Source organism: Cebus imitator, unplaced genomic scaffold (assembly GCF_001604975.1).
Source record: "Cebus imitator isolate Cc_AM_T3 unplaced genomic scaffold, Cebus_imitator-1.0 Scaffold33, whole genome shotgun sequence".
Taxonomy (NCBI): Eukaryota; Metazoa; Chordata; class Mammalia; order Primates; family Cebidae; genus Cebus; species Cebus imitator.
The window spans coordinates 4,020,099-4,038,499 of NW_016107348.1; the positions used below are offsets into that span (position 1 = coordinate 4,020,099).

Genomic DNA, 18,401 nt, shown 5'->3' on the forward strand with positions numbered 1-18,401 from the left:
TTTGGCTGGGCTCAGTGGCTCATGCCTATAATCCCAACACTTTGGAAGGCTGAGGTGGGTGGATCAGCTGAGGTCAGGTGCATGAGATCACCCTGGCCAACATGGTGAAACCCCATCTTTACCAAAAATACAAAAAATTAGCTGAGCGTGGTGATGCACATGTGTAATCCCAGCTATTTGGGAGGCTGAGGCAGGTGAATTGCTTGAACCTGGGAAGTGGAGATTGCAGTGAGCTGAGATTGCTCTCTAGCCTGGGTGACGGAATGAGAGACTGTCTCAAAAACAAAAAGTTTTACAGGATCGGGTGGGGTAGAGTGGGGTAAGGTAATGGGTATACCTGGAATCTTCAGAAGTTAAGCCTCACCTTTGTCACTTCCCTTTCTCTCGAAGCTCAGGATTCTCTGTTAGATCTCCTATCTCCTGAGCTTCAGCCTTGGCGCTTAGGACCATTGGTCATAACCCCAGCTCCACTTATTGGTCACTGAGTTGAGTCAGACCTTCTGGGGATCGGAGGTTTTGTTTGTTCCTGTTTATTTTTTCCATACTCAGCAGCTAGTTGAATCTCAACCATTATAGTTTGATGCCAGTGTTTTGAATCCTGTGTTAAATAAGAAACTCTGTTGTGTCATAAGGTTTTAGGTTTTTTTTTTGTTTTTTTTTTTCAACACAATCCTTGACTTTGCTGATTTGCACCTAACAGCTGGTCTTAGGACAACTTTTTGGCAGTACCGATGTTCCGAGATTTAATACTTTTGAATGTAAACTGCCTTTGAAAGGCTATAACACAGTTCATTTGGCTTCTACAACAAGTCTTTTAAAAGAAATTTAGTAATACTCTTTAAAAAATTAATAGCTTTATGACCAGGTATGGTGTCTCACACCTGTAATCCCAGCACTTTGGGAGGCTGAGGCAAATGGATCACTTGAGATCAGGAATTCGAGATCAGCCTGGCCAACGTGGTGAAACCCCATCTCTACTGAAAATAGGAAAATTAGCTGGGCATGGTGGTGCACACCTGTGGTCCCAGCTACAGTGAGCCGAGATTGTGCCATTACATGCCAGCCTGGGCAATAGAGTGAGACTCCATCTCAAAAAAATAAAAATAAAATAACTTTAGAGCATTTTTAGGCTCACAGAAAAATTAAAAGTACAGAAGTCCCACATATTTCCTTCCTGGATCACCACACATGTAGCCTCTGCAGTTGTCAACATTTCCTATCAGAATGACACAGTTGTTATAATCAATCAAACATTAACATATCATTATCCCCTAAAGTCCATAGTTTAGGCTCACTCTTGGTGTTGTGCATTCTATGGATTTGGACAAATGTTTCATGACATGTGCCATTACAGTCTCATTCAAAATAGTTTCACTGCCCTAACAGTTCTCTGCTCTGCCTTTCATCCTCCTCTCCTCCCCCACCTCCAGGCAATCACAGACCCGTTTAGTGTCTTCATAGTTTTTCCTTTCCTAGAATGTCATATAGTTGGAGTCCTACAGTATGTAGCCTTTTCACAGTAGCTTCTTTCATTTACTTATATGCATTTAAGTTTCCTCTGTTATCTTTTTGTGGCTTGATAGCTCATTTTTTAAAATCACTGAATAATACTCCATTGTATGCATGTACTGCAGCTTATCCATTCAATCACTGAAGGACATGTTGGTTGCTTTCAATATGATTTATTCGAGTTTTGTCAATTGTGAATAAAATTTCTATAAACACATCTGTTTACAGATTTTTATGTGGGCATACATTTTCAACTCAGATGAGCAAATTCAAGGAGTGGATTACCATACATTTATCATACAAACTGTGTTTAGTTTTGTAAGAAACTGACTGTCTTTCAAAGCAGCTATACCATTTTGCATTCCCACCAGCAATGAACGAGAGTAGTAATGCTTTTGAATCCTAAAGACATTGTGATGTTAAATGTATTTTTGGTGATTTCCTTGTGGAGATATCCTTATGGCAATGTCCTTATGGCAAAGGACCATGAAGCTTGAAGGGTCAGGGTAAAGGATATGACTGGTGACAGGTGTGTGTGCCTACGTGCAGAGGAGTTGAAGGGCAAGGACTTCCCAATGTTTTCCCATCTCCAAATTACCACAGCTCACCCAGAAACTGTGTCTTACATTTTAGAATCACTGCTGGAAATGGAGTTACATTGTTAATGTGATGATGCACTGATGTGCTTCATTACATTAGTACTGATGATGAAAATATCTCTGTCATTTTAGGCATGTAACTAGGCCTGTAAAGATGTCTTAATTGGGGGTTTATTAGGATTAGTGTCAACCATGTGACAACCATATCCCAGTGCTGGGAGTCAAAGTTAGAACTGTGACTTTGGACAGTGCTCTTTAAGGTCAGGGTAGTTTCCTGTGAGGTTCTGCCAGCCTGAACCTCAATGTGGATAATATCATTTGTAATGTCGTGATATGGTGGAGCAAGAGTTCTCTGGCCTCAGAAAACATAGCTCATGAGAAGTTAGTGAAATGCTTATGCTTCTGCTGTATGTGATACTGAGTTTTTCAACATTTGTGGCCTTTACAGTGACTTGTTCTAGTGGGAGAACGTGGAAGAAGTGAAGAAAGATCAATAATTTTGAATTGGTGCAAATCAGATAAAGAAGAGAAGTGTTGGGCTTTCTTTTACATTATTCTGTTACCATCAAGGGTAGATTCCCTACTTTTGCCATATATAAATGCCCTTTCATTCCACAGGATTAGTGTTGATGATGATCTATCTGCCTTTAAAGGCAGATCTCAACTTTAAAGTTGAGTTTTCTTTTGTAAAGTAAGAGTAAAATGGCAAGCAGATGGAAGCATCTTAAGCAAGGCATCCTTCCATGTGGGTGACTTGTAGCTAATGTCTAGAAACAGTAATAATCACACCTGAAGGAGTGGCCAGCCAGCTGCCCATGTGCTACCTAATATGTGCTGGTATGTCCTGAGACTGAAACTTTGGTTTAGGTACTGCTCAGTTAAATATAGGTCATTCTCACACAGAATCCAATTTGGGATACCATCTTGTTTCTTTTGAATCATAATATTAAATTTACTAAATAAGTGTGTGTAAAATATTAGGCCATTTATCATTTTTCCTTTCCTTTTAAAAGATTTTTTAAAAGGTTTCTGCCAACTTGAAGGTACAAAAATTTTAAGAATATAGGTGAAATAACCAGATGTCTACTTACAAATATTTAATATATTAATTTACAGGTTTCAAATCACATATATACAAAATTGGGATTGTTTTCCACATTCTTACTTTTTATCGGATAATTTTATTCCAATTTTTTTAACATATATCTGATATCCGTAGTTATTAAAGTCACTTTTTAGTCATCAGCATAGCTTCCTGAATCATATTATATTCATTTTCATGAATAAATTGTGATACAGTACTTTTTAAATTGGTGAAAGATTGCTGTCACTAGAAATTTTATCTCAAGCCATGCATAGTTATTTATGTAACATTAGGATAGTTTTTCTCCCCATTTCCCTTATTGGTTTATATGTGGGATCTTTACAATGTAACTACTCACTCTCTTGCCTTAAAGTATTCTTTAAAAAGCATATTATTTACAACATTCAGCACTTTTAAAGCCATACCTCCTAAGAATGATTACATAAATCTGGTTTAATATATTTTTCTCTTAAAAGAAAAAGCAAAAGAAAACGAAACAAAACACTTTACATTATATATCCAAAATAAACTTCTGAAACTTCTATTATTTAAAGTCATTTTAAGCTAATTTGGTTTTTCCACAGTAATTGGTGGTCTAAAATGATGTGATTGGGAAGTTCTGTAAGAACTAGGAGATAAGACAGTTCTCTCTTTTCTGAAAGGACAACTTAGGGGAGAAATTCTTTCATTATATTCAGGCATATATAGTATTTAGAACTAGCCTCTGTCCCTATATGCACATGTATTTGTTTAAGTTCTCTGTGGATTCCTTACAATGAATCCTTTTTTTTTAAATTTTTTTACTAGAAAAAAAAACACAGAGCTTTATTGTTCTCAACACCAGCGGCAGCGGACTCCGTAGGACAGGGGAGTGAGGTCTGTTGACTGACAGGGATAGGTGGCTGCTACTTGCCGGCGATAAGCGGGTTCCGCAGGACCGCGATGACTGAGTCCCCGCGCAGGAACATCTTGGAGATGTCGCGGTCTTTGTTGACTGGCTTGGACTTCTTCTTGCCCTTGCCGCTCTTGGGTACCTCAGTCCACATCTCCTTCACGTTCTCCAGCACCATGTTGCAGTGCCTATCGAAGGCCTTCACGCGGCCCAGGAGTTTCTTATTGTTGCAGCAGTTGATGAGCACTTGGGTGTTGTTTTTGACGGACTGAGTGAGCACAGAGTGGACCCGTGTTAAATTCCTCCTCCTCTCGCTTCTGCAGTTCCTCCGGGGTCATCTCACTCTTGGGCTTGTTGAGGAGGCTCATGTTGGTCACTAAGCTCTCGGTTCACTCCGGTTTCCTCCGTGTTGCCATGAATCCTTTTTTTATTGTGGCATTAAGAGTGACAATGCCAGGCACTTTACTCAATGTGAATATTCTTAAAATTCCCTTTGGAAACATCAGGAGAAGTCCTGAAAGCAAATGTACTTGAGGGTGTATATTTTATTGGTCCATTGTGTCAAAACCATCCATTCGTATTTTATTACTTATTAAGAAGAAGAAATGTAAATTTGATGGTAACTGCTTTTTAAAAGTTTATGAAATCATTCATTTGGGCTCAGTTTTTCCTGTTTGTACCTTTGCTAATTCTTAGCACAAATGCTAATGCTTTGCTAATGCTTAGCTCTGCTCTGTGTTGCTCCCTGATTGTTAGTTTCACTAAATTGTACCCTTTTTTTTTTTGAGTGAGGGTCTTGCTGTATCTCCCACGCTGGAGTGCAGTGGTGTGAACATGGCTCACTGCAGCCTGGACTTCCCAGGCTCAAGGGATCCTCCCACCTTAGCCACCTGAGTAACTAGGACCACAGGTGCACGCCACCATGCTTGGCTAATTTTTGTATTTTTTTTCTGTAGAGATGAGGTTTCACCATTGTTTCCCAGGCTTGTCTCCAATACTTGGGGTCAGGCGATCTGCCCACCTTGGCCTCCCAAATTGCTAGGATTGCAGACAGGAGCCAGTGTCCCCGGCTGTATGCTTTTTGAGGGTAGGGAACACATTTGTCCTTATTGAGGCTCCATTACTGTAAACATTTAGTACTGCTTGAAAATTAAATTAGAAAGTAAGTGCCACTTTAAAAGTTTATAAATATGCTTTATAAATTCTAAAGGTGTGGAAAATTGGTCATGATTGGCTTAGCCTTACCATTCTGTTGCTCTTGTTTTCTACCACTTAGCTCTTTTTCTCCTTCTTATATGCCTTTCATTTTTCATACTATTAATTTTCTTTTTCACTTATCACTGTACATTTAAGAACTTGGAGTGCTTGATCCTTAGCATACAGTTGTGTCCACTTAGGTCTTTTAGGGGAGCCCTAGAAGGGTTGGGAACAACAATAACTGTAAGCAGGCAATAAAAACTGGAATGCCTGTATCTATATATCATCTATATATCTATCTATATATATGAGGCCTATATGTATATGTGTATATATATACAGGTCTCATTTATGCTAAATTACACAATTATACTGTATAGTAGACTTGAAATTATATTGTGGAAAGAGGGAAAGTAGGGAGACAAATCTAGAGAAGGCTGCCTTGACTTAATAGGGCAGAAACACTGTGCAGTAATGTGCTACATGGCCGCATTGCAATTCTAATCCGCCTACATGCATAAGTCAATGAGGTCTTTGTTCCAAACTTGTGGAAGCATGAATGAGCCAGGCAGTGGTGGGAGTCCAGCTTAGTTCCACTGTTTTGTAAATTGAGCTAATTTTCAAATGGATTCAGACATTTACCTTTTCAGGTGATAGAAGCAAGAGCAGAGAATTCATTCTTTCTTGCTACTAAAGAATTTATTCTAAAACATTACATGTCACTTGTCCCTCGTGGCTAGATATGGGCAGAGATGTTGGATTATTTGTTTGGAGCCTGCAGATTGCACTGCTTCATCTTTTGTAGACATAGAAATCAAGAATTACTTTTTTCTTCCAAAGAGGGAAACAACTATTTGAGAACCCTATCATTAGAAAATTTTAAGCCTTTAAAATAGAACCTTGTCTTCTGTTATTCATTGCAAATTATTTAATATAAACTTACCTGCAGCTGGGCATATAGGACTCGACTGAGTACAGAATATTGGCAAAAGCATTGTAGAGGGTCAGAAAATTACTGAAGTCTGAACTTGATTGGAAATCAGCTGATGTTTCATGTCTCTGATGTCCTTCATCTTTGCAAAATCAGTTCCTGTGGCATTTTAGCATTTCTCTAAAACGTTACTATGAGAAAGGGGAAAGTATTGAAAATATCTAGTTATAGAGATATTCTGAGAAATCTAACAGATAAGATTGTATAGTCAGGCTCTTTGGAGCTAGATGTATACATTAAAGTTCATCTTGTATAAACTCTTTATTTTACACTTGAGAAAATTGACATATGATTGCTCCATACTCCCAAGTACAATACTTCTCTCACTGTGTGTCTTAATTATTTGTATTTATCTCGTCTGTCATATGGAATTCATTTAGGGCAGGGACTCGCCCTTATTTTATGTATGTATCTTCAGTACCCAACGTCTTGCCTGGCACACAGTAAGTTTCAGAATATGTTTGTAAATTGAATGAATCATTGACTGAATTAATCAAACAACAAGTCAGACTCATCTGGGTTCACTCTCTTTCTCCTATTGGGTTGCTGCTTGTTTTACGAGTCAGACAATTCTCTCCCTGTAAAAAACAACAACAAAAACATACCTCGAAATAAAGAGATAGCAGGGGATAAGAGTTCTGGCCCTCAAAAGCTTACATTCTTATGTGTGTATGTGTGTGACATATAATTAAAACATGTAAAAAATAAAGGGGATAATTCCAGGTACTGATCATACCGTGAAAAAAGTGTCATGAGCATGAGACAGTAATTATCCAGATGTCTCCTTTTTAGTAGAAATCTAACCTTACGCACTGGGCCTCAGTCTGTCCATCTCACAGAGAAGAAATCCTTGCTGTTATCATGAAAGCTTATCACATGCTGATGGCTGAAGGGGTTCTTCTGGAAAGCCAGAGCTGCTAAAAGGAACCTCGGGGACTCATTCCTAAGTTCCTGTAAGATCCCTTAGAGGGCTAGAAGCTTCTTGCCCTCTTGGGGACGCCATGTTAATGAATGGAATTTTTGCTACTTAGCTTTAGGAAAAGGGTATTTTCAGACGGAGTTTCACTGTTGTTGCCCAGGCCAGAGTACAGTGGCGCAATCTTGGCTCACTGCAACCTCCGCCTCCCGGTTCAAGCGATTCTCCTGCTTCAGCCTCTGGAGTAGCTGGGATTACAGTCATGTGCCACCACGCCCGGCTAATTTTGTATAGAGACAGAGTTTCTCCATTTTGGTCAGGCTGGTCTTGAACCCCTGACCTCAGGTAATCCACCTGCCTCAGCCTCCCAAAGTGCTGGGATTAAAGGCATGAGCCACGGAGCCCAGCCAGAAAATGATATTTTATCTTGTTAAAGGCTGCCATGTACAATGGTTTTCTTTTAATGTTGATTTGTTTTTAAAATATGGAAGAAAGCCTTGAAAGGCATCATCATAAGCTTTATAGCAATATCCAGAAAATCTCATCTTGCTTTAGAATTCTAGCCTGTTTTGTTTGGTAGATGAGTCAGTCTACTATAAATAAATATTTATTGAGCACTTGTTTTGTGCCAAGCACAGTGTCCTAGGGATTGTAGTGTTTTTCAAATTGTGCATCCCAGTTCTCTAACGTCATAAAATCAATTCAGTGAGCTATAACCAGCATATTCAAGGAAATGGAATGAAAAAATAGAATATCAGATTGCATCATGGATAGTATTGTATTGTTTTATCAAACATGAGTTTCAATTGTGTATGTATGTGTGTGTTAAAGGTTGCAATGTAAAGTATCTTTTTTACTTGCATCATTGTTAGAAAAGCTTGAAAAACGCTGTTATAGAGCCCACTCAAAAGTATATATTCCTTGCTTTTGAATAAGTTAAACTCTTATTGGGGCAAAGAAATACAAAAGAATAAACACTCAAGTAGCGAAATAAATGCTATGTGTTCAGAAAAGTAAGATGATAACACAACTTGAAAGTGGCATGGATATGGTGGAACTTGAACCAAACCTGAAAAGATTGATAGGGCGTGGAAGGAGTGAAGACTAGAGAATGGCTTAGAGGTGAGAAGTGGCGTGTGGATGATAAAGACGGCAAGACTGGAACAGCGGTTTCAGTTTACATTAGAGAATTGTAGGATATGGTTTGGAGATAGAAAATGAAGCACAGTTGTCTAGACTTATGGATGCCTTGTGATAACATGCCTGAGGAGTGTGCATTAGATCAAGTTAGCTACATAGATACTTAAGCTGGGGAGTGATATGATATAGGGTGGGTGAGTTTATAGATTACTTTCCATCTTTTTCTTAACTCCTCTTTAGTCATGGAGCTCATAAGGGAATTTCTTCTACGTAGGTGTTGGATACCAAGTTTCTGGCATCAGATCAAAGAGCCAGAAAGGACTTTGGCTGTTCTCCAGAATGTAAATAGAAAGGTAGAACAAGTCCCTTTGTGGGTGCATATGAAATACTACCATGGAGGAGAACTGCAGTGCTGTATGAAATATGGCAAAGAGTGGATTGAAGAACATTTCTTCTGATATCACTGTTTAATGTTTGCTCTCAATGTAGAGGGAAGAGCAGATTAAAGGGTCCATGTTTTTGAAGTACTGGGAACCGGACTGACCTACCTGTAATATGCGATGTAAATAATTTGTCATGTGACCTCCTTACCCTCAAGACACCTTCACTGAATATGCTATATACATACTTTATAAAACAATTTCAAACATGATTGCAAAAAGTTTCTCCTCATTGTAAAGGGACATTTGATATTTATTTGCCAAACTCTTTACTACTTTCCAATTAAAGATAAATTTAAAACAAAGAAATTTCTGAAATGAGAATGTGCTTTAAAGGGAAGGTGATTTAACTAGAAAGAAGCTTTTTAAAAAATGACTAATGTATAACACTTAATACACCAATAATTCAGATTGACTTCTGATTGAAACTATTCTTTGTTGTGGCAGATTATCAAATGTTCTAAATTGAGGCTGTTCTAGGACATAAGTTTTTAATCTAAGTCATGTTAAATAAAATTTATGAGGGCCCATTGTTTTAGACTAGCCTCCTGCACTAGACCCCAGTAGACCAGACTAAACTAGAATGGAGTTGTTCATTCTAGATGCCACATAATTAAACTGAATCCTGAAACAGGCCTGATTTGTTTAAATAACCGGAAGATTCACAACAACCAATCAAAAGGGGCCCAGTTTACCTGGGCATGATAAGACGTCTCCTCTGTTTTAACCCTAAAAGGAAAGTAACTTTTGAAGCAACCAATCTGCTTTTTGTTCCGTTTCTGCTTTTCTCAGACCTTTTTTGTCTATAAAACCAGTTCCTCTGCCCAGCTCATTGAAACACTCATTCTATTTTACAGAGTAAGATGTTGCCCAATTCTGGAATCAGAAAGCCAATTAAGACCTTTACATTTGTTGTGATTTGGTCTCATAACAGTCATTAGAAAAAATAAGCAGATGCATCTAGGAGTGCAAGATTATTTACATGTAGTCCAGGGAGATTGCATACATTTTAACCATTTTGTGGAAGGTATAATTTAATCAGGAACACAATAGCAAGTTCAAGCACAGCACATGAGAGATGAAGGGATAGGAAGAACACTAACTTTGGTTTCCAAAGGAGAGTGTGTAGAGTGTACATTCTTATTCCTCTGCAAAAGGGGGTGAATGAATGAAAAATGAAGAAGGGGGTGTATTCGTTTATACTTATGAAGGCATCTGCTCACAATCAGTCACTTGTAGAGAGAGTGCCAGCTGGCAGGGCACTTTCTTGATGTAAATTGTCCATCCGCTCAGAAGAGCAGAAGTACAAGGAGGCCTTGTGCGAAGGGCTGAATTCCTACCCAGAGGACAAGGGAGGGAGGTTCTTGTGGAGATCTAAATGAGATCTACTTGCATTTTCCACTTTATCTGCAGTTTTTAACATGTCATTTTTCCTACTGTCCCAGCTATGATTGCTGTTTGACTTGAGTAATCAGTTTCCCCCCTTCACTGCAACTACTGCTTATTACGCTTCTGCCTGGGGAAGGGGGGGGTGGGTATAGGAGAGCACACTGCTGGAAAAATGGTGTCACTTTTTCCGAGAGTGTTGTTTTCTTTGTCTTTCTGCTTCACTGGTTCATTTTTGTGAGCTGTATAAGAGCTAAAGGATATTATTACATATTCGATTTTTTGAAATGCATCAAATCCCTATCCCCTCCCCTACCTGCTAATCTTTTTGCTTGTCGAGAAAAGAAAGTGCTTCTTTCTGTGAAATCATAGGTAATTCTAGGGATATCAAATGTAATTGAATTAAATCTTGTAAAATTTCTGAGTATACTTCTTTCTACTTTTTTTTTTTTTTTTTTTTGAGACGGAGTTTCACTCATGTTACCCAGGCTGGAGTGCAATGGCGCGATCTCGGCTCACCGCAACCTCCGCCTCCTAGGTTCAGGCAGCTCTCTTGCCTCAGCCTCCTGGGTAGCTGGGGTTACAGGCACGTGCCACCATGCCCAGCTAATTTTTTGTATTTTTAGTAGAGATGGGGTTTCACCATGTTGACCAGGATGGTCTCGATCTCTTGACCTCGTGATCCACCCGCCTTGGCCTCCCAAAGTGCCGGGATTACAGGCTTGAGCCACCGCGCCCGGCCTTTTTTTTTTTTTTTTTTTTTTTTTTTTTTTTTTTTTAATGACAGTAAAGGAAAAATTCAAACTTCCTTGGACCAAATTTTAAAACAGTATGCCCTGCAGAAGAGAGGTAGAAGAGGTTTTAGTAGAAATCTTTGTTTTTATATTCTTTGATTTCTTAGATCAGGGATCACCAAAGCTTTTCTGTAAAAGGACATATAGTAAATATTTTAGGCTTTGCTGGCCATGCAGGGTCTCCGCAATTGCCCAACCCTGCCCTTGGAGCCAGAAAAGCAGTGATAAACAGTGTGCAAACACATGAGCATAGCTTTATTTCAGTAAAGCTTTGTTTACAAAAATAGGTGTTGGGCTAGATTTGATCTGCCAGCTATGGTTTGCCAGCCTCTGTCTTAGATTCCAAGCTACTTGAAGTGTGTCTTAAGGCTTGAGTCTGGGAGGAGGCGGAATCAGTGACCCAAAGAATTTCTAAAATGAAAAGAAAGCATGCCCTATAGCTTAGCTGTACATGTTGTGTGATAATTTAAAATCCAGGGTATCAAGTCTGGACTTTTAGAGTGTTTTTATAATTCTTTAATCTTACTTTGTCCCCATTCTCTCACTCATCTTTTCCCTCCCTCCTCCCTTTCCTTCCCCTTCCTTCTTCCTCTCCCTCTCTAATTACTGTATGAACATCTGGCACTTTGGACTTAAGCGCCCCTTTTAATGTATATTTTTTAAATACCTAAAATTTCTTCTCTGAAAAATAAATGTTCCTATGCTAGTCTGTAGCCAACAGAATGTAACACCCTCCCTGAAAATGCCAACACTGCCCGACACAGACTGGGATTAAACAAGTCTAGGCTTCTAGACAAAGAAGAAAAAGTGTTTTCTTATCATTTTGAGTGTACTGAAGCAGAAATTAACTCTTTGCTTTCAGTTGTATCCCTTACCATTGAGAATTACTGGTGGTCCTGTGTTATTTTATTATAGGAAGGACGCACAGATGCCAGTGGGTAGGGAATTTGGTTTATAGGGAGTCTTGACCAATACCTGCCTATAAAGGATATATCCACTGTGAAATCCTCAGCAGTAGACAGGTTTTCTAAAAAAATCAAGTGTGTATTTCTACTTGCCTAGGATTTAGGGCCTTGTGAATGCAAGTTAAATGATAGAGGAAATTGGCATGGAGGAAAATGTTGGGGAATTTGGGTTCAGATGGTGCAGTCACCCCCAGACTTCCTTGGATGTGGAGTGAGTATCCCTGTTGACTTTAACATCTGTGTGTGTCTTAAAGAAGATAGACTGCTATTACCCTGGCTTACTGCTTATGCCTATAGTTGATATGTGGAATAAATTGCAACCTTGAAATGTCTGACATGTGAAAATCAGGAGAGCTTAAGTTCATTCCACAGTGCAACACCGGGGTCAGAAACCTTTTGTTACCTGAATCTTTAAAGGCTGAGAACCAGGATGCAGAACAGTTTACAGCAGGGAAGTATTTCTCAATTGTAATTGTACATAAAAATTGCCTGTGGTGCTTTAAAAAATACAGAGTCTGGGGGCACATGTTCTCAGGATCTCCTAAGGGCTGTGTCACAGACCATAAAGTTTAAAAAAGAAAAAAAAAAAAAAATACAGAGTTTGAGACCTCACCCAAAACCTACAAGAATGGAACTTGTGGAGATGAGGCTCAACAGTTTGTATTTTCAGAAGCTCTCTGGGTGATTCTAATAGCCAGTATGGTACCTTATTGTAGGCCAGATTATGGGAACTACTAGCAGCAAGGCACAGAACAGGACTGGCTCAAATGGGAAGAGGCCTTCCGGAGCTCCTGTAGGTTTTGAACTGTTTGGGTACCGGATAGGTCTTTTTAGCCTGGATGCTTACAGTGATCCTGGAAATGTATATTATACCTTTTCTCTTTAGGAAATCTTTGGGAAGGCTTTTTTAGTGAGCATCTTTGTGGAAAAAAGGGGCTCTCTTAGACTCACTCTAATCCAGTGGGAGGATTGCTTGCGGCCAGGAATTCAAGTTTGCAGTGAGCCGTGATAGTACCATTGCACTCCAGCCTGGGTGATAGAGCTCTTCCCCTGTCCCTAAAAGCAAATAAATGAGAAAAATTACTTGGAAAATTGTTTTTATTACCTGTCTCCAATCTATGTATATCCACTCCCTAGTTGTCTTCCTCTAATCCCATGGCTTTGAATACCGATTGTATGCTGATGACTTCCAGATTTCTCTCTCCTGCTGTGGCTTCCTCCAGACGTGTATATCTTAACTGCTGACTTGATATTTTCTCTTAGAGGTTTCATGGGCATCTTCAACTTACTATATCTAAAACTGAACTCCCAGTTTCTTGCTCTCCATCCCCCCCATGGCTGCTTCATCTTTCCAGTTGTATAAACAAAGCTACTACCCCACATCCAGTCCATCAGTAAAACTTGTTTGTTCCACCCTCGTAATATGTCCAAAATACCATTATTTGTTAGCTGTATTACTGCAAAACTCCCCTAACTCATCTTGTTTCTCTATCATCCCCTCTGTAGTCTTTTGTCAGTACAGCAACCGGAGTCATCCTTTTGAAATACTAGTCAGAGCCTGTTATTCCTTTGTATAAAATTCTCCAGTGGGGTTTCATCTCATTCAGAGTAGAAACCAAGTCTCACAGTGACCTACAGAGCTCTCCATATTGTATTCCCTCCCTCTCTCAGCTTCTCTCACCTCATCTCCTGATACTTTCCACCTTACTCGCTGCTGCTGCTTCAGCCCAACTGGCCTCCTCACCGCTCCCTGGAACTTGCCAGCATGCACCTGCCTCAGGGTATTGCACTTGCTGTTCCTGGAATGCTCTTCCCCCAGATGTTGCACGGTTTTACTTCGTCAGGGCTCTGCTCAGATATCATATTATCCATGTCATGATACCATCTGTGATAATGCTGAATTAAATAGCCTCCCCACACGCTTTCTATTCCCACTTGTTTTTTCTCTGTTATCTGACACACAGAATTTTTATTTTTATTTTAAAATCTTATCCCTTACCCAAGCATGCTCCCTACTTTACTATAAGTTCTACATGGTTGAGACCTTGTGTTATTCTCTGGTATAGCCCCAGTGCCTAAAACAGGGACCGGCACATAGTAGGTTTTCAGCAAGTATTTGTTGAATGAATAGAACAATTTGGACTTAAGCAATTATCAAGACCAGTCATAACTGTTAACCTTGACCTAATGGGTGGCTGTGGCAAGAAATTAATAAGAAATTGTGAAAATTGAGGAGGCCATTTTATTATGTAAGCTATTTTATGGTATTTGTAATTATTTCCTCTTTTGAGGACAGATGCAAATACTACATGATCTAGGGAAATTAGGGACCAAGTTTACTAGGAATGAAACTAAAGAATAAAAGGCATTCAAGCAAAATGAAGGATTGGAGTATTTGAAATAGCACGTCACAGTGGACTTTTAAGTTTACTTAGCAAATAGTTGTTGAATAAAAAAGTGCGCTATTGGTCAACTTTTTGTGACTTTGTGGGATTATTGGAGTTGACCTTAGTCTGTTACTATACCATTGTGACTAGGTATTAGAACTTGTTTTTCTAATTAGATTGTTTTCTCACTTTTAAAAAAAAAACTATTTTTTTTTACCCTTCTGTTATAGATAAAAGCCAAACTATAGCCAGCTCTCAATAGTATATGAATATCACAGAATAAGAAATTGCTTCCCATAAAATTATGGTGTCTTTTTCATATCTTAACAATTACATATATCTAAAATATGAATTTTACTTATGTAGCTTATATTTAATTGCTTTTTTGTTTCTTTAGTGTTATAATTAACTTAGTTGCCTTCTTTGTGACTCCGTTAAATCTCATGTTAGTCAAATCCCTGTAGTGGGAACTTTGTTCAGCAGAGTGAGTGGATTTTTTGCCTCAGCTTGCACGAGTGGGGGTGAATGCTGGCCTTGTTCCTTTAGCCCCGCTCAAGGACTTATTCATGCCTGTGGTCTACCATCATGAATTAGGTCTGGTATTGAGTCTCAGAAACATGGGGTTTAGGTTAATAAGGCATATTCCCCAGTTCTTGGCTTAAAATTTCTCTTGGGAATCTTATCTTTTTTGATGAGAAATCAAATAAAATGGCAAAGATATGCAGATTAGGATGAATTGATCATATGTTTTGATAGTGGAAAATGTACCCTCTAACAGTGATTTGCACTTATTTGAAATTATTCTCCAAGGGTGCTTGACATTCTTGTTAGTGTTAAGAATTCTCTCTCTATTCATGTAATGGTTGTTTTATGATGTAAGTTAAATCAATTTTGGCCCTTCAGTTTACTGAAGTATATATGGCATTTTGGGGCATTGCAATTAGATAATGCAAGCAGAAAGATTTTATTTTTGAGAACTTCTACATCAGGTTAGTGCTATGATCTTATTTAACCATAGCACCAAGTAATATTTTGAGGGTGATAGGGAAAGAGAATTGTCTTTTTTGGCTTAAACTTTAAATTTGATACTTCATGGAAAAATCTAATTTCCATGGAGATTATGGGTTTATCTTCTCCAAAATCATACCATCTATTTTAAAACTTTTGTTTCCCTCTTAGCTCCATAATGATAATCATACCACTGCTTTTATAAATAGAATTCTGTTAGCTTTAAAAAGTTCTAAAATGATATCTTCTGTTTTACCTGCTGCTTTGTTATATTTCATTGTGGCAGCGTAGAATTGAGACTTTCCGTATTCCATCTCTGCTCATCTTAGTGTGTCTGTTCGTCATTAACAGTGGCCCAAGTGTGATAGGAAGTGCTTATTGCCTGTACTCAGAAAACATGACTATTGAAGCTCTTTGTTCATTCATTTAAAAGGGATGCTTTCTCAAATTGTAATTTCCATTGCATTTGTTGTCATAAATTTAGTTAGGAATTGCTATTTTATACAAAGCTGTAAGGTTACTTGTCCCCATTTGTAAGTTGTGCTGATCTAAATATACTTTCTAAGAGCTTGTCCCCTTGCACGGTCGGCATTTGGCTGGTTGACAAGAGGGAGACCAGAAAAGGGAGTACAGAAATTTAGGGGAAAGGAACAGGAAAATAAGTTTTTAAAAACAAACCATTTCGAAGATGAGTTTTAGTCAATAGAAACTAGCCCTTCAACAGGACTGGATTTTTCCGCAGCTGGAGTGACTGCATTGTACCAGATCATCTTGTTATATTCCGAAAGTGCTTAGTTGTTCTGTAGTGCTTTCCAATCGCCTGCCCATGTCTGCTTCAGAATCCCACAGTCAGTATTAACTTGGCCCTGGGTCGTCTTAATTGGTGAGGCCCTATTTGTGCGATCCATCCTCTGAGGTGGAACAGTAACAGCTGGTGTGCAGCTGGATACGTTGTCCTGGGAACTCTTGTTTCAGCCAGCAGTTTTGCTAACAAGATTGAAAACGTTTTCAAATAGTTGCTTTCTGTGACTACTGTTTGTGTTAACTGTTTGGAGAATCCCATTTAGTAGCCTAAACACACCCCATCTCTAATTGACTTTGTGCTACAACTTTATTAAAGTTTTATATTCCTAAGATCAAGTCTGGCTTCAAGGAGAGCATTCATTTTCTGACTTCCAAAGAGTTAACACATAAGAACAGTAGGGAACCAGTGACTCCTAATTTGATACTTTAGAATAAACTAGTTTTCTTTTTCTAATTCAAGCTGTGGAAGTGCATTTTACAATTTTGTAAAATTCTGTATGGCCATTGTCATTCATTACTAAACTCCAAAGGAGGTTGTTTCACAAGATCCTTAAGGAATTTTTCTGAGCAGCACATAACAGAGAAGCATTTATGTTCCCCAGCAGTCAGTACTTGAATCCAATTCTAAGACAAGAAGAGTTTCTCCCCTACTCAGAGAGATTAGAAATACTTCACCACGTAGGAGGCTTAAGCAGAATTCCTTGGCTTGATCCTGTGTGAACAAAGGCTGGATTCTCATTGTTGAGGCAGCCTGCTCCCCTCCTTTCATTCCCTCAGCCAACATGAACTGTAGGACCCAGAGCAGGAAGTATTGGTTAATTTTGTGTGCTTCATTCTAAACATCTGCCCTTGAGTTTTTTGTTTATGGAAGGGATATGGCGGGGGAGGGAGAGGGACAGTAGAGTACTCAGAAGCTAAACATTTTCCTGGTAGTGTGTATAATCCATGGTTCGTCTTCGTGTGCATGAATGTGAGGTAAGGAGTAGAAGATGTTCTGGTTGAATAGTTGCTGGAATACCTCCAGAAATGCACTTAACTGTTTTCCTTAATCGTTTGGCTTGGCTATTTTACCTTAAAGTCATACTGTCTACTTTCACTTGGTCTCACAGCATGATAATAATCTAGTAGCATCATTGGACTGGAAATTAGAAGACCTGGTCCTGGCCGGGCACGGTGGCTCACACCTGTAATCCCAGCACTTTGGGAGGCCAAGGTGGGCAGATTGCAGGTCAGGAGTTCAAGACCAGCCTGACCAACATGGTAAAACCCTCGTCTCTAATAAAAAATACAAAGATTAGCTGGACATGGTGGTGTGCACCTGTGATCCCAGCTGCTCAGGAGGCTGAGGCAGAAGAATTGCTTGAACCAGGGAGGCAGAGGTTGCAGTGAGCCAAGATTGCGCCACTGCACTCCAGCCTGAGTGACAGAGCCAGACTCCATTTGAGGAAAAAAAAAAAAAAAAAAAAAAAAAAAAAAAAACTGTTCTTGTTTTTTGTTCATATGTCTCTTAACTGGATCTTATTTGTCAATTGTGAAATAAATAGGATGGACAGAGTAGGGAAGTATGGTGACAGAGAGGACATGGTAACCCTCAGGTGGAGCTGTTTAACTGAATAAAAAGCCCTTTATTGTTCCAGTTCTGCTTATAGTTAATTCCTGATAACACACATACCTTCCACCTTGATCCCGCTATTCCATTTTCTGTATTTGCTTTCTTATTTATCCAGACTGGATTCCAAATTCCTTGAAGCAACTTTAGTCCCCTAGACTTGTCCTTCTGTTACATCGGTGGAGGGGATGCTGAATGGTGCAGTAGAAATCACACCTCCACTTAGATGTCCATACAAAGGCATGGCCTCCTGTTCTCTTCTCAGCTGCCTGGTCTCTGCCTAGCAAGCCTTCCTTTTTCTAGTCAGCAGCTGTCATTGCTGGTCTTTACAGTGGCTATTACAGCGTTTCTACACTCTTCAGATATTCCCCAGCCAACATTACTCCCTGGCTTTGCCATCAGTCTTTAGCAGGTATCCTTGACTTTCAGCACACAGAAAAAGTCATCAGTAAAACTCAAATTTCATCTTCTGTCCCTTAAAACCTACAGAGTCACTTTTCATGTGCATCCAGACAGAGAGCAGAGAGGCAGGTTTCCCTCTGCAGAGAACCAATCTCCCAACAAACACGGAATCTCATTCTTGTTTTCCAACTTGTATTTTTTACCTTTCCCTCTCTGCTGACTCAAGTACAATAGCATTTAATACACGTTCGTCTCTACTATCAGGAAAAAAAAAAAAA

General features: G+C 39.1%; 1 protein-coding gene and 1 pseudogene across 2 annotated transcripts in view; one reads left to right on the forward strand and one right to left on the reverse strand.

Annotated features, from left to right (window-relative positions):
• LAMC1 (laminin subunit gamma 1) overlaps positions 1 to 18,401 on the forward strand; it is a 123,167-nt gene that overhangs the window by 59,606 nt on the left and 45,160 nt on the right. The gene's annotated exons all lie outside the window — the stretch shown is intronic.
• Positions 3,995 to 4,491, reverse strand: LOC108301353 (annotated as a pseudogene). The gene has a single exon (XR_001823825.2). The product of XR_001823825.2 is annotated as a small nuclear ribonucleoprotein Sm D2-like (transcript).